At 52.2% G+C, this 13,064-nt stretch overlaps 1 long non-coding RNA gene across 1 annotated transcript; it reads right to left on the bottom strand.

The window, feature by feature from the left end:
- Nucleotides 1-2,259: 2,259 nt before the first annotated feature.
- Nucleotides 2,260-10,378, bottom strand: LOC133238635 (uncharacterized). Its single transcript, XR_009733582.1, has 2 exons — nt 9,738-10,378; nt 2,260-7,454 (listed from the first exon to the last, which is right to left on the bottom strand). It is a non-coding gene; the product is annotated as an uncharacterized LOC133238635 (long non-coding RNA).
- Nucleotides 10,379-13,064: the final 2,686 nt, after the last annotated feature.

Genomic DNA, 13,064 nt, shown 5'->3' with positions numbered 1-13,064 from the left:
CACACCGACTGAGTCCCTGGTACCAGCCCATAGGATTTTTGGTATTTAATCTGCATACTTAACCCATACCTAGCTTTATATTTGCAAAGGGCTGTAAAGGGGGATAAAAGAAGTGCGAAGAGAAGTATGTTGCCCATGAAACTTAAAATTTCCTATCTGGTCAGTAGTTTGGCAACATCAGGTAACACTTAAGTCTCTCCTGTTTCCCAGTCACCCATTTCCCTTCCCACAGGTAGTGAACCACTGTCCCTAATCTGGCTCAGTTGGAATCAGTTTGAGGTGGGAGGATTTTTGCTGCTTTTGAGCTTTGAGTGACCTGTGGGTCATAACAAGGTTCTGCCTTGTGATTGTCTTTTTTTGGCTGTACTGTGTAACTTTGGGGATCTTAGTTCCCTGACCAAAGGTTGAGCCTGGGACTTTGACAGTAAAAGTGCAGAGTCCTAGCTGCTGGCCCACTGGAGAATTCCCTGCCTTGTGGTTTTTAAATGCGAATGTTTTGGAACTGGTAGTCACGGTTACTGCTTCTTGTGTTAGATTTAACCCTGTTCAAAGGATAGCTAGGTGGTATCAGGGGACTTTGCCCCCAGCCTTTTATTTTGAAATATTTCAAACACAAAAATTGAAAAGAATGGTGCAGTGATAACTAAATATCCACTGCCTTGCGACATTTGCTTGATACTTGTCTTGTGGAACCTTGAAAGTAATGCCATTTCACTCTCTACTTTCATATTTCTTCTAAAAAGCATATTCTCTTAGGACGATCCCATTGTTATCACACCTAAGGAAATTACAGTAATTTCCTGATATCAGCCCATATTCCAGTCTCCCCAAAGCGTACCCAGGATGCCTCTGATAGCACTTTATAACCACCCTCCTCTGATCTAATGGATCAATTGGAATTCATTATTAGGTTTCTGTAAACCCTCTACTCCTTCCACTACTTGTGTAACACTGACATTTCCAGAGACTAGGCCACTTGGTGGTCTTACAGAAAGTGCCAGATTCTGGGTTTGTCCATTTGTTTCCTCCTCTGTCATTTAATTTGTTCCCATCTCTGTTGGGGCACTTTTTTTTGATCTTGCATAAAGGTTTTTCTTTGTCCCTCCATCTAGCCTTCTTATTGGTTCAGATGGAATTGAATTTGAATTGAATGATGGCTGGCCCAAGGCTCATCCTTCAGAATCAGGTGTTCTTAAGCAGCAGTCAGCACCGGGGTCTGTGTGACCCGAGTCCACAAGGACAAAGTTACCTGCCCGTTACACAGGGGAACTCTTGTTTTCTGACTAGTCCTTTAGGTTAAGGCGTTTTGCCTCCTCACACCCATCTCCTTCCCTTGGATGGAAAAAAAAAAAAAAGGTGGGTGTCCACTCAGCCCTTGTGTTGACTCAGCAACCATTTACTAGGTTTGGTGAGTCCTGGTGCTCTGCAGCTGTTCTGCCCCTATGCCTGGCCTAGGTAGTGAAATAGTGCAGCCCACCGTATTCCCAGAGTTGTCAGGAACCCGCAATCGTCTGACAGGCTGCCTTCACACTGGATCTACCTGGGAGAATGAATCTAGACTTGTTTTAACGCAGTCTCCACGATGGACAAGTTACCCTACTGCTTACTGGCTCTTAGCCTCCTGAAGCCAGAATTGAGATGGGGAGTTTGGATGGTCCCTTCAGTTGTTTAAAGCCCGACTGACAGCTCATTTTGGATTCCCTTATGAAAGTATACTGCTGCTGGCGCTAAGTTGCTTCAGTCGTGTCCAACTCTGTGCGACCCCATAGATGGCAGCCCGCCAGGCTCCGCCATCCCTGGGATTCTCCAGGCAAGAACACTGGAGTGGGTTGCTATTTCCTTCTCCAATGCATGCAAGTGAAAAGGGAAAGTGAAATATGAAAGTATACTGCCTTCCAAAAGTCCTTGCCTCTGAAAATATGGAGGTGTTAACAGCTTATAGGTGGTTTTCCCTGCTCAGCTTAAAAAAAAATTCTTTGGGGGGAATGTTGTGGTCCCTCAGTGATGAGTGCTAGGTTGGAGAGGGTAGTGGGTGGACCAAGTGAAAAATATTCTTTTGACCTAAATTAGGGATTACATTCATTGAATACACAAAATAGATTTAGTAAATGGCTGGGTAACACGTATGAAGGGGGAGCAGCTTGTCGCTGACGGCAAGCACTGTGGGTGAATTCCTTTCCATTGTTATTTCCCTAAGTGCTGTCCAGATCCTCAAAATCAGACACACACCTCATTACACTGCTGGGCAAAGGCAATAGGAGCACCCTCCCCCCCAGTATCCTAAAGGTTAAGGATCTACAATGTATTTAGCCCAGTGGTGACAGCGCCGTAACAACCAAGGGAAGAAAACAAACGTCCTTGGTCCATCCCTCAGGGCTTCAGCACTCAAGAATGCACTTGCGACTGGTCTGGCCGCTCCTGCCCCATTACTTGGTTTGCAGGGCCCTGGAGTTAGGAGGGCTCAGCATCCATCCGGGGCCCGACCCCGCCTCACCTAGGGGCCTGCTTCTGTGGCTCCATCCTCTGCTGCCCCCCGCCGGGCACTGCCCGGCTCTGCAGCCAAACCCGGGTGCGGCCAGGTTCGGCTTCCTGCAAGCCTTCGCGCGCCCCCGGCTGGGCCCAGACCCCGAGACGGCAGCAGGGCCCTGGAGCTCGGCCCGTCTCGCCCCAGCTCCAACCCATCGGGGAGAACCATCCTCGGGCTTCCCTCGGGTCACCTATCCTCAAACACCTAGGCCCCGGGGGGCAGGATGTCGCCCCCTGCGTGTACCCGGGGCCTGTTATGCGCCGGCACCACAGGCGCGCGTCGACACCGGCGACTCCTCATGGGTGAGCCGCACGAGCCCGCTCGCCGGTCAGCCTTGTCTCCGGGGGCGCTGCCCCTGGAGGTCAAGGGGAACCTGACAACCTGGGATCGGCGACGGGGCCAGGCCAGGCCAGACCACCCGGGATGTGAGCAAGGGCGGAGACGGGGCCGCCTTCCAATCGGGGGCAGCAGCGAGAGCCAATCACAGCCAGCCTGCCCCGCTCGTCCAATGGTCGGCCTGTCGCTAGGGCTCTGCTCCGGAATCAGCCTGGCGGTTGCCCGAGCCCAACCGCTGCGCTCCGCCCGGGCTCTCCTCCCACCGCCGGGCCTTCCTAAGCCACACCCACCCCGCCTCTGTTCACTCTCCCCTCTCTCCTCCCCGGGTCTCCGCCCTCCTCGCGGGCCTTTGTCACCCGGAGTAACCTGGCCAGGCCTCTGTAGGGCATTACAACGCCTTATAGGGAGTTAGCGACCTCTGCGGGCCTTGTCCGTTGCCGCGATCGGTCGGCCGAAGGAGCTGGCTTGGAAGGGCGGGGTTTGGGCTCCCGCGGGGCCCGCGACCCAATGCCTGACCCTCAGAGTTCCCTTCTGGAACAACGACGCAGCCTGTCAAGTCCAGGGCGGGTTCGCCATGCTTTCTAACCTACGTGGATCTTGTTCTGGAACCAGCCCCTGGAGGTCTCCGTTATTTTCATATTGCAGAGAAAGCCGGGGGTCTCTCTGTACCACTTGCTTGCCTGACCCTCCCAGCAGTTGGCGGGACTCAAGGGGTTGGCCACCGAGTTCCATCACCTCACACGCAGGCCCCACGGTCCAGAGGACGCCGAGGCCAGACTCTGCTGCCTTGGACATCAAGGCCTTCCATGGCCAGGCCCCCGCCCAGGTCTCTAGCCTTCCCTGCCGCTTGCAAAATGCCCTCCCACTCAACGCCCTTCTTTCCCCCACACTTCCGGGGTGGCCGCTCTGAGCGGTGGCCAGCCAGAGCTCTTCCCCCAAGAAGCGGATGTCAGAAATGTTAGGAAGCTCAGACAACCCCAATCTCCGCCCTTCTCATCTCCCAACCTAGAGCTGTGTAATCTGAGGCTAGGAGGGGAGATGGGTTGCCTGAGGCAGTGTCAAATCTGGAGTGAGGAATTGAAGACCAACTTCAGTGTGGCTACTGGCTATTTAGAAAGGTGAGATTTCTGTCCCCAGCAACATGTGTCGTTTTCCAGATGAAGGGATTTCAGTGGTAGAAAGCTTAAGAGTTTAGGATTTGAATTCTCCCATCCTGTTCTAGTTGTGAGGCATAACTTCTCAAGTTCCTTAGTCCTTCAGAAGTCAGTTTCCGTATCTGTGAAATGGAAGCCCAGTCCTAACTCCTGGACCACCTGAGAATTCCCTCACAGTCTGTTCTTTTCTTTCTTGGAACTTTATGTTCCTGGTTATAAATTAAATCTCATTATCAATTGCTCCATTGCTTCTCTCCATCCATCCTCACATCATTTAAACTCGTTAAGTGTCTTTAGTCTTGAATGGAAATCTTCTCTAAAGAAGATTACTTTCTAAAGCTCAAGTCCCATTTCCTTCCATTTTGTAATAGAACTGAAAGAACAGTTACTGCTTCCTCATATTGCCTTCGACTTTTTTTTTTCCTTTTGGCTGAGATGCAAGCAAGCAAGCAGAATCTTAGTTCCCAGACCAGGGATAGAACCTGTGCCCCTTTCAGTGGAAGCACGGAGTCTTAAACCCCTGGACGACCAGGGAATTCCTCCCTCAACCTTTGACTTACAAAGATCACCAGTGATTTCACTTTGTAATAAGGGTGATCTCCATTCTTAATAAGATCAAAGTTATCTTCCCATAATTTTCATGAGTGTTTCTTACTCGAAAAATAAGTAACTAAAGACTTCCCATGTATTGGCTTCCCTTGTGGCTCAGCTAGTAAAGAATCCGCCTGTAATTTGGGAAACCTGGGTTCGATTCCTGGGAAGATCCTCTGGAGAAGAGAACGGCTACCCACTCTAGTATTCTGGCCTGGAGAATTTCATGGACTGTTTTGTCCATGGAGTCTCAAAGAGTGGGACACGACTGAGCGACTTTCACTTCCCATGTATTAATTCATATAACCAACTTCATTTTGCAGAGGAAGAAACGGATTTAGTAACTTCCCCATGGTCCCACAGCTCGTAAGTGCCGTGGTGAGGATTTGAACCCAGTGTGACCAGTGGCCACAAGCGCGGCTGTAATCCTCTGCTGCCTCTCAATGGCACAGGGTTGCTATGAGGGTTTAATAAGCTAAGGTGTGACTGGCAGCTAGCAGGTGCCCAGCACACTGCCTTGGGCCCATGTGATTCGTAACACGACACCCATGTGGCAAAGGAGCAGAAGGTGGAGTAGGCTCCCAGACCCTGCAAAGGCTGACCTAGGAAGTGAGCTAGGTGCTCCAGGAGGGACGCCTGAGCTGCTTCAGCGACTGAGGCCCAGAGCAGAGAACAGGACCAGAGGAATGGGGGGTGCAGGGCTAGGGCATGTCAGTGTTTTCCAAGACTTGGGTTTTCTGCCCCCATTTCTGCTCTGGGCCTGGGCAGAGATTCCCCAGGGCTGTCTGGGGTGGGTGGTGTCAGGTATCTGGGGATCTCTGGGAGAGCACCAGGGGGCAGTCACTTACCATCCTATCTGGGGTTGGGGCGGGGAGAGGAGGGAGGCTGGGGAGGCCGAACCCAGGGCATCCTGCAGGGGCTGTCAGGGCCTGCCCTGGCCCTGCTCCACCCTGTTGACAGGTGGGGCTGAGACTTCCCTTCTGGAGTCAATAACAGCCTGACACCCTAGAAGCCTGCTCTCTGCTTGGTGGGAGCCAGTTACTCTTCCAGAACCGTTCTGCCCCACCCAACCCAGAGCCTTGGGGCTCCAGCTAAGGGACTGGCCTTTGAGACCCCTTCCAGGGTTCAAGCCTTTCAGGCTGGTCACACCTAGAGAAGGGTTTTGTTTTTGTTCTTTTGTTTTTTGAGATCTTTAACAGGGCCACCAAGGGGATTGTGCAAGGATAGCTCTGCCTCCAGGGCCCAGAGAGGTGGGGGAGGAAGCTCCAAAAGCGGGAGAGCTTGGTGATGGATGTAGGGGTTCAGAGAAGTGGGAGAACTCCCAGAAAGGAGGGAGTTCCAGTGTGGAAGAAGGGGCTTGGTGCTGGGAGGGGGTTGTAGTGAGGGAGTGGAGGATCAGAGAGGGACACAGACCTGGCAAGGAGGATGGGGGCTCAGAGGGGGCTAGGGAAGGGGGCTCAGGGACCACTCTGGTCATCCATTCACCTGCTGAAGTTCTCAATCCCCCTGCCCCGCTGTCTTCCCAGCCTCAACACAGCCGTCCCTAAAGGACTTTCCAAAGGACTTTCATGAACCCATCTGATGAAGGGGCATGAAAGTGGTTGTCTACACCTGCCCCGGGGTCAGGGCCAAGACTGAAGGCCTTCCTTGTACCAGGTCCTGGTTGGCCTAGTTAGAAAGCCATCCTTATACCCTTGGGCCCCCCTGGGAATTTGGTCTTCCTACCATTGTTAGGGAATCCTCGGTAGCCGCCAACCTTGGCCATTCTCCCTTGATTCCCAGCTCGCACAGAGCTGGCAACACCGACAATCCAAACAGGAGGGGCCTCAGGAGCCACCCAGACCCCTCAGAATGGAAACTGAGCCCAGCCCAGGGCTGGACCCCAGGCCATGCCTCCAAAAGGGACAGAGCTGACTCAGACTCGGACCTGGCCTCAGCTCAATGCATTTTCCTGAATGCAAAGCTGCTCCTGCAACCTCTGTCGGTTCTTTAAACCGAGCAGGCTCTGCCCTATTCCTGGCAGGCTCTGCCCAGTTCAGCCCTGAGGTGGGGGTGAGGGTAGATTTCCTTCCACTGAGGCGGCCTCTGGACCACCAGGGCTGCATCTTGACCCAACCATTGCCACCTAGGCTGTGCAGGGAGGTGTTCCAGGCTGGTTGGCGTGCAAGGCTGGAAGGAAGGGTAGCGGGGTGGGGCGGATATGAAACTGCAGGGGCCTCTCCTAGGGAAGGTCAGTTTTCCCCTAGGTCCCCAGACATGACCTTTTCTCTCTGGGTTGGGAGTTGGGAGGCCTGTCTGAATGCTTGACTTTCCCTTGCCCTCAGTCTGCCCTTCAGAAGAGATGGAGGTGCTGACAACTGGCCAGTGAGGCTCTTCCGCCCTCCATGCTCCTACCCAAGGCCATCCAGAGATTCTGTTATTAATCTGGAGTTGTTCCTTCTTAGCCAAACCTGGGGTTCCTGGGATTTTTCAGGCTTCCAGCTCTCCAAGCAGAGCTGTCTCGTAAGTTGTTGTTCGGTCGCTCAGTTGTGTTTGACTCTTTGTGACTCCATGGAACACAGCACACCAGGCTTCCCTGTCCTTCACCACCTCCTGGAGCTTGCTCAGACTCGTGTCCATTGAGTCAGTGATGCCATCCAACCATCTCATCCTCTGTGGTCCCCTTCTCCTGCCTTCAGTCTTTCCCAGCTTCAGAGTTTTTTTTTTCCAATGAGTCGACTCTTCCAGTGAGTCAGATTTTTTCATGCTTCCAGCTCTCCCAGCAGAGGTGTCTCATGAGAGGCCTATGAGAATATAGTTCATCTTCAGGAGGCAGAGTTCGATGCATACGATGAAGTCAGAGTCACCTGGGCAGGTGGAGGAGGGAGGGGAGAGTCAAAACTGCCCAGAGACTAAGAGGAACTTGCCATGGATGGCGTCATTCCCGCCTCCGGGCTCTTGCTCTTCAGGGCTGGAACCCAGGGACGTGGTAGATGGACAGGTGGTACACACTTTGGGGTGGGGAGCACACATTCCTAGGGGCTGCTTCTCTAGGAGAGCCGACGTGAAGGCAGGGCTTAGCCCCCATGACATCAGGGTCTGAGCAGCAGGGCCCAGTGCCAGTCCGACTAAGGCCCGCCCAGGCTCGCCCAGCTGCCCACAGCCATGCTGATCCTCTATCCCTGGTTTGATCCTAAGAGGTAACTCAGTCACTGCTGAGCAAGTCCGGACCCGGGGCCAAGCCCTGGCTGCAGGGTTGTCCCAGGTTCCTCTGTGTGCATGTAGGGGTTGGGTGCAATGTAGAGGGACAGAGGGTCCAGGGTAAGGCCAGCAGATAATGATTTCGGGCACTCGCAGCAGTAAACAGCAGCTTGAAGTAAGGACTTAGTCTCCCAGACCCGGACTCCTAACCCCTGGACCGCAGGAGCCAGCAGTTAGGGCTAGAGTCCCTAGTCCCTGCCTAACTAGTCAAGAATGAATTCAGGCGAGGAGGCAGAAGGTAAAGAGTAAAGTAAAAAGTTTATTGAAAAGAAAAGGACATGCAGAAAGGCACTTGGGCAAGTTCAGAGAGAGAGTTGAGCCTTCGGAAAGTTTAAATCCTTTATAAGGGGGCAGTTTTCCAGATCTCTGTCTTCCCTCAGGCCAGTCATCCTGCTTTGTCCTTCCCTCTACCCCCCACAGTTAATTTGTCTCAGGACCCTCCCCTGGGGTGCGCACGGTCAGCCAAGATGGATCTCGAAGTGAAGGCTTCTGGGAGGAGCAAACTCATTATGGCCTGGAATTATGCTCTGACTTCTGACTCTAAGGAGCCTTTCTGCGCATGTGTAGTGCCTCCCTTATCCTAAAAACGGGGAAGTGGAGAACCTGTAATCCTTCACTCAGACAGGGTCTTGCCTCTCTTTGTCCTTGCCATGATTATTGCCTTGAGATGTTAACAAGAGACAAAGACTGGCTATTTAGCCTGTTCTTCACCCTGGCTATTTACCTATTGTTACTTCCATTTCGGAGAGCAATCCGGAGGCTGATTGTAAATTCCTCCGTGGAGCCCACTTATCTCCTGTCCCAGAAAATGCAAACAGAAGGGTGGCTAATTGTATATGTCCAGTTCTGAGCCAGTCTATCTCCTACCTCAATAGGACCTCTCCAGCTTGAACTCCGCCCCACCCTGGGCTCTCTGTCAACTTCCTGGCCAAGCCAGTTCCTGGCCGAGGGACTCCAGACCTACCCCACCCTCCTCGCCATTCTTCCCTTGGTTGCCCCTCTCCCATCACAAAAGTGGTCCGGCCGTGCCCTTTGGACTCAGCCCCGAGGTCCTCTGCAGCCATTCTCTGGGCAGTTTTTACTCTCCACCCCACCCTCTCCAGGAGCAGTCTGTGCCTGGCAACCCCCCCGGGCTGATTCAGTAGCAGGGAAGATGAGAACAGCTGGAAACAATTCACTCTTCCTGCAGCCAAGGTCTGGGGGCTGCCTGACTTTGCGGAGACAGGGAGGTCAGCAAGCCCCAGACGGCGTCATGGCAGTCAGGAGCTCAGGACTTCAGAGGTCCCCTCCTTTTCCCACCCCCAGCACCTCCACCCTGCAGAGGCCTGATTGCTGCCACCCCCTGGCCTGTGGCCCCCTTCCCCCCTCCCCTGGCAGGACCTGTGCCCACTGCATCTCAGCCGCACACTGCCCCCTGCCTCTCGGCAGGCCCCTGCCGAGCATTCTCTGAGATCTGGAACCCCTTTTCTAAAGCAAGGATGCTTAAACCCTTTGATCAGCCTGCACTTAGTGTGGCCTTCAATTGCCTCCCAAGACGGTCCCCCCCTTCTCCCTCCATTGCCCTGTCTGCTGGCAGCCCCTCCTCCAGCCTGACCTTACCAGCCTTCCAACCCTCACCCATGCAATTCCTGCCTTACCTGTCACATAAGATACACTTCCAGAAATCCCTGTTTCCCACTCCACCGAGACCCCCTGCCCCCCACCCCCCGGCTGTGCAGGCTCCTGTCTATGCTGTGCGTCACAAGGCTGTGTCCTCCACTTGCCCCGTGGGCTCAAGCAGGGACTTGGACTGACGAGCTGGGTGCTGGGCCCAGAGAAGGTGCCAACAGGGAGGGCAGATTTCACAACTGGAAGGGAGAGAGGAAAGAAGAGACCCAGGGATCACTGACCTGGAGCTGAGAGTGGCTTGCGAACCCCATGGGTCCCTAGGGGAGCTGGGGAGGGGTGAGCGGCAGCCTCAGGGGTTTGAGGTCTGAGAGGGAGCCTTTGTCGTTGACCTGGAGCAGGGGCATTGCCCCCCAGATGCTCTTCAGCTGAGCAGAGGGGCCTGGATCCTAGCGTTCACTGAACCAAGGCCAGTGTCTGAGTCTGCAGCCCTGAAGGACATGGGAGGCCTTTAGAGAGCAGCCCACTGGAAATCAGAGAAAGGCCTGAAGAGGCGGGAACAGCAGTAGGCAGAGTCTCGCCGGGTCTCTCAACACCCCAGAGCCAGTCTCTCCCAGTGGAGAACCCAGACCTGAGCCAGCCTGCCCAGAGGCGCTGCCAGGCCTACATCTTCTTCTTTTTGAAAGATATTTATTTATTTGTTTGGCTACGCCAGGTCTTGGTTGTGGCACGTGAGATCTTTAGTTGCAGCATGCGGGATCTAGTTCCCCTAACAGGAATCGAACCCAGCCAGGCCCCCTGCATTGGGAGCGCAGAGCCTTAGCCACTGGACTGTTGCAGAAACCAGTAATCGAGAAACCAAGCACCACACTTGGAGAGTTGGAGAACTCAGGTTTATTATGCCGGCGGGCCCAGAGGAGTTAACACTCCAAGCTCTGAGTTTTTATAGACAGGCTGTAGTGGGCAACACTAGCTGCTAATAGGCTGGTTTAAACTAAGGGAGGGGGATGCCTGACCTTTACACGGACAGGTTTGCAGGGGCTGAGCCATTGCAAAGAACAGGACAAAGGTGAGGGAGATAAGCTCCAGCTCCTAGTATTGTAAGTCCCCACGTTCTGAGACTACGTGACCTACGTGATCCAGACTTTTCAAGGAGCCAGCTGAGTTACAGAGGCAGAAGGAGCGGGAGGTGATGTAAAATTTTAGCTTTTCCTCTTCATTCCCCCTTCTTGATGCTTCTATCACTCGTTGCAGAAAGCATCATCTCATGTTTTGGTAGGACGTTCAGAGCTCCCCATCATTTAGGGGGCTGTATTGAGCTATTGGACTTCCCTGGTGGATCAGAGGTTAAAGCGTCTGCCTGGAATGCGGGAGACCCGGGTTCGATCCCTGGGTTGGGAAGATCCCCTGGAGAAGGAAATGGCAACCCACTCCAGTGCTCTTGCCTGGAGAATCCCATGGAGAGAGGAGCCTGGTAGGCTACAGTCCATGGGGTTGCAAAGAGTCGGACACGACTGAGCGAATTCATTCACTCACTCACTCACTCATTGAGCTATTACCATTTGCAACTTTATGGATTCAATCCAAGGGATTATGAACTGGGTAATTGCTTTGAGAATACAAGGGCCAAACAATAGCACTGCAAAGAGCGTGGTGAGAGGATCTGTTAAAGGGAGAAGCCACAAGGGCAAGCTCCAGATATTGCTCGAATTACCCCAGGAATTAGCTAGTTTTTCTCTCCTTTTTATGATTTGTTCGCTTAGCTGTTGGGCCATGTCCCTGACTATTTCTATTCGTTTACATAAAAGCAGCATTCTTTATTCAAGAAGAGGCAGAGTCCTCTCTTTTCAGCTGTCAGTAGGTCTAGCCCTCTCCTATTCTGTAAAACCACCTCAGCCAGGGAGTCTAGTTGGTCCTGTAAAGAAAAGTACAGCAATAATACCGATTAGGGATCAAGGCCAGGGTTGACAATGAAAATCCATCGATATTTTGATAGCAGGATCCTCAGGCTTCCGCCGTGCGTTGACCAGCCAGCTGCCAGTGTGTGGCTGGAGTAAGGCTGAAGAATCAATCCTCAAGCTTCTGCCAAGCGTTGACTAGTTAGCTTTCAGAATGACTAGAGCAGGGCTCAGCGTCCTTCGTGGTTGAAGGCCATTGTCTTTGGAACTGGACCTTGAGGAAGTTTTTGGGGTCCCAAACTGCTTTCCAGGTGTCCTCATCACAGGAAGCTGCTGCTTTCTTGACTCGGGTGCGGTGGATCCAAGGGATAACACCTATAACTTTAACGGCAGTAGGGGTTGCCAGGATGACCGTGTGAGGGCCTGTCCAAACTGGCTGAAGTGGGATTTTTTTTTTTTTTTGTCTTTAACCCATACCTCATCTCCTGGCTGATAGGGATGAACCCGATTGCCCAAAGGAATGGGTGTCCTTTCTAAGGTTTCTTGGGCGATATGGCGGAAGACTTTTCCAGGGCCTGGAGGTGTCGGGACATCTCCAGGTCAGCTAGTTGTTGGTGGTCTCCCTTGAGCTTTTTTATCACTGGCGGTGGTCTCCCATATAAGATCTCAAAGGGAGAATAGCCTGAGGACCTCAGGGTGCATTTACGGAGGGAGATGATAGTGCACAGAATGATAAGGCAGCTTGTCCTAGCACTGTCTGGGTGATGGCCAGAGGATATTCTTGTCGTACTACTATTTGGAGAAACTTCAACAAGAAAGTTAAAGATATACGGCCCAAAGATTAATAGAAGTAGGAAAGCTGCTGGGGGGCTAGCCAGGAGAACCAGGTCCAGACATTGGTTTGTGATGTTAGTGTTTCTCTAGGTATGAGAAGATGTACGAATTTGGACTCATAAAAATCTTTACCTGAAAACATCTGACTATCTGAAGGCCTGTTTTTCCAGGGTTTTCCCAGAGCATGGAGTGTCTTATTTTTTTGTCTCCACCCTGAACTCCTTTCAAGAGGGTGTTGAAGGTCAGCATCTTATAGTGGTCACAATTTAATTTTTATAGAGGCAGCTGGCAAGGGCCAGCTTCCAGTCAGCAGGGCCCCTTCATAGCCACATATGTGACCATGTTTTGGGGCATTTCAAGGTCATTGTGTCCCACGGTGCTGGGAAGGCTCACTCCCAGTCTAACAAAGATTCCACTGACAGGCCACTCACTGTGTTGTCACTAGGCCAGGCCTTGTAAGTAGCAAGTCTCTGGACCATACCTGTCTTACTAGCCTCTTGGTCCAGGAAAATATTTCCTCTTGTTGCTTCTTCCCGTATCTAGAGTTACGTTATTACAATTATTGATCTCATATGGAATTGCATATCAGCATTTTATCTCAGGCTCAGTCACACCTTTGGTAACGTAAGAAATAATCTTCTGAAACAAGCTACATAGAAAAAATAATATAGCTAGCAGTTATTAGTAAGGTCACAAGCAAGAATTTAGGTCAAGAACTTTCATTGGGTATAGCCCGGTATACCCCAGGTCATCTGACTCAGTTACATGATTATAGCCAAGTGTTAATCTCCTGGTTGTACATCATGGACCATCTGACCTTTATCCAAAGACTGGTTACTGACTTAAGCTTTAGAAACAATCTTAGAGTGTCCTTTTTAA

This window comes from Bos javanicus, chromosome 25, assembly GCF_032452875.1.
Source record: "Bos javanicus breed banteng chromosome 25, ARS-OSU_banteng_1.0, whole genome shotgun sequence".
NCBI classification, from domain to species: Eukaryota; Metazoa; Chordata; class Mammalia; order Artiodactyla; family Bovidae; genus Bos; species Bos javanicus.
Note: the sequence above shows the minus strand (reverse complement) of the source record. Positions and strands in the feature narration are given on the sequence as shown.